Here is a 3283-nt window from a genome sequence, read left to right as displayed (position 1 = left end):
TAAAAGAGTTGCGAGTGTAAGACCAAAAGTGGAGAGAACCTGATACGAGTCTAGGAGGAATAGGGGTGCAAAGCAAGTTAAGTAAATAAACTTTTCAATACTAGCCTTCTGCCAAGGGCCTAAGTATATAGGAGATAACCTATCAATCCACTTAGCCTATTCAATTGTGTATTTTAGCTAAGAGTTGATCTTCCCTGACTTAGGAATAGATTTTAAGGTCTTCTAAGCCAATAACTTATTAATTCGGCTAAGTGGGAAAGGAGGATATGGAAAGTCAGTAGTAGTATGCAAAGGACCAATAATGACATTGGCCACACTTAGGTTCTGCAAAATGAATGAACAGAGGAGTTAAGGACAATTAGAAAGCACTAGGGAAAGTAAGTAGAAGAGTAACAAAAATGAGATAAGAACACTTATTGTCTTAAAAGAACCTATAGTAGAGGGACCAACACTTGAAGAGCTACCAAGTGAAGAAGAGAAACCCATAGAAACACCTACAAAAGCAATAACAGCACCTGGTCAGAGAAAATTTTAATCGAGTTTCCCCTGCACCAAAAGGGTACAAAAAATTAGCTTGTCAAGATTTAGGGCCAATCTTCGGGAAAAGGAACAAACACAAATTGTAGGAAAATGCAGAAGCACAAGGAGCAACAAATAGCATAGCTCAACCCAAGTGCAACACATATTTAAGTATAGGTGTAGTAGAGAATTTACCTCTCGCTGCTATGGAAATGGGGTTGATACTGACCATGGGAAAGATTGGTAGTGAGAAAACCTTCAGGGCAGTAAAAGTGATAAGTCTTAAGACAGAAGTGCTTAGGATTGGAATCATTAGAAGAGATATTGCACAAGTACATGTGGTAGGTGCGGTGAATGAAATTTTCACAACACAATATAAATGTATAAACAAAACCCAAGTAGCACAAAGGCACCAATTCTATCCCTAAAATGACAAAGTTTATAACACCTACACTCTTCCAAACTGTCTCAAAATTGTCTCAAATCCTCTTCAAATTTCTGACATCCACATAAGACCTATTGAATATCTAACCAAGAAATGGTTATTGGAGCTAAGATTGGTTCAAAGAAAGCATAAATTAAAAGAATGAGAATGAGATGTACCAAAGTGGCACTGAAAATGGGCTGAGGAAACACGAATCATGTGAAAGAGAGACCCATAGCTAGTGATGGCATACGAATGGCGATAGGGATGAACCGATAGCATGGATGAACACCAGAGGACCAACATTGGTCGTGGCACAGTGGTTGGCTGAGCATGAATCACACAAAGGAGATGGAGGCGCACTGAAGAAAGAGAGAAGAAGAGGAAAAGAAGAAGAAAAAAGAAACTTATGAGTTTTGTGATTTTATGAAGAAAATGGAGGTGGGATAGTGAAAAAGAAGAGTTTGTTCAAGGGGAATGGATTTCGATGATGATTATGAAGAACTTAAAAAATGATGGTGTAGAAATTTTTTAGGGGAAACTAGGAAGAAAGAAAGAGATGAAGGATAGTAAATGTGTTGGGAAAGTTAAAAGTTAAAAACTCTTATGGGTAGTAATAATTACCTTGGGAATGATAAATAGATTGATTTTACTTTAATTAGGAGTTTTATGGAATAAGAGATTTTCTTGGATATAGGTCTCATTTAATTTTAAATTCCCATTAGCAAAGTTAAGGACCTGTTGTGTCTCTACAAAAAATTTACAGCATTACAGAAGACTAGGGGAGCAGGTGAAGTGTAATAGAGAGGAAAATTAAATTATCCACATCATAGTGGCCTAACCGACCAATCAATGGAAGGGGGCAATTGTTTGTGCAAAAAATAATTAAAAAATAATTAAACCAGCTCATTAATTATTTTTTTAATCCTATGATTAATTGAATTATTTTTTTTTATAAAATTAATTTAATTAATCTCATTATATTAATTTGATTATGAAGCGTCAAATAGGTGTTATTAATTATTTTTTGAGAGGTTATCAGGTATTTATTATGAAGAAGTTAATTAGCCAATAGGAAGTTGTGAGGACGTGATTAAAGTTATCTACTACATGGAACATTACCGACAATTAACAAATAGTGGACAATAATTACAAGAACTATCAAATGTGAAGCATGAGAAAGTGTCAGTTTCAGATCTTTCAAGGCCAATCAGATGCTGCTATAAATATTTTCTACTCTACAATAGGAAGACCCCCAGCTAATTCAACATCAACAATAAATTCCAGCAGTCTATTTATCTTTATTTTATCTATTTTTCAATTTTCTAAGCTTTGCATTAAATTTCCAAACTTTGCACTCAACTTTTTAGCAATCAATACAATTTTCATTTACTTTGCTTTTCGAACTATGTGAGATTTTGACTAAACTGTGTTTAATGTAGTCAAGTTCTTATAACCATTTGATAAAAGTCATAAAGCGCATAACTTATACACTCAGTATCTGGCATGCCGGCATTTTCTGAGCTATTAGTCAATCAAATTGTTTTTCAAGGAAATAGGACTAAATAGTATGAATAGTTAAAAGGGTAAATTTCAATAACTATCTCTGAACTTATATAGTTGTAACACTACAGTCCTTAAACTTTAAAACGTAACATAAAACCCCCTAAACTTTCAAATTTTACACAGTAAAATCTCTCTAACTTTCAATTACTGAATTTTTAGTTGAAAACTAATGTGACCAGCTCCCGCATGGCTCTTAGTCAACATTTTTCTCTCTCTTATTTAAATTATAAAATTATTCTCTCTGCACCTGAAAAATCATTCTGTTTACAGTGGGAAAAATGATTCAATTTATACATAACTTGAGAGAGAAAAGAGAAATATTGACTAAGCTCCGCGCTAGAACTATTCAGGTAAAAAACAGACAATTAGAGGTTAGAGCGATTTTACTTTGCAAATTTTAAAAGTTGAAGGGGTTTTATGTTACATTTTTAAGTTGAGGGACTATAATGTTATATTAGATAAGTTCAGGGATGATTGTCAAAATTTATCCATAGTTAAAATTATAAGAACTAAACATTATGGATAAATTTTAACAACTGTCCCTGAACTTATCTAGTTGTAACATTACAGTCCCTTAACTTAAAAATGTAACATAAAACCTCATCAACTTTCAAATTTTACACAGTAAAATCCCTCTAACCTTCAATTATCGCTTTTCGATTAGACGACCGACAGCCTGAAGATAGAGCTTAGTCAGTATTTCTCTTTTCTCTCTCAAGCCATGTGTAAATTAAATTATTTTTCTCTCTATAGACAGAATAATTTTTTATGCAT

At 33.4% G+C, this 3283-nt stretch overlaps 1 long non-coding RNA gene across 1 annotated transcript; it reads right to left on the bottom strand.

Annotated features, from left to right (window-relative positions):
- Positions 1–281: 281 nt before the first annotated feature.
- LOC110654223 (uncharacterized) lies at positions 282–1507 on the bottom strand. The gene is made up of 3 exons (XR_002494695.2): positions 1123–1507; positions 715–775; positions 282–494 (listed from the first exon to the last, which is right to left on the bottom strand). It is a non-coding gene; the product is annotated as an uncharacterized LOC110654223 (long non-coding RNA).
- Positions 1508–3283: the final 1776 nt, after the last annotated feature.

This window comes from Hevea brasiliensis, chromosome 14 (genome assembly GCF_030052815.1).
Source record: "Hevea brasiliensis isolate MT/VB/25A 57/8 chromosome 14, ASM3005281v1, whole genome shotgun sequence".
In the NCBI taxonomy this organism is placed as follows: domain Eukaryota; kingdom Viridiplantae; phylum Streptophyta; class Magnoliopsida; order Malpighiales; family Euphorbiaceae; genus Hevea; species Hevea brasiliensis.
The sequence above is the reverse complement of the archived record's forward strand: the minus strand, read 5'-3'. Positions and strand labels throughout refer to the sequence as shown.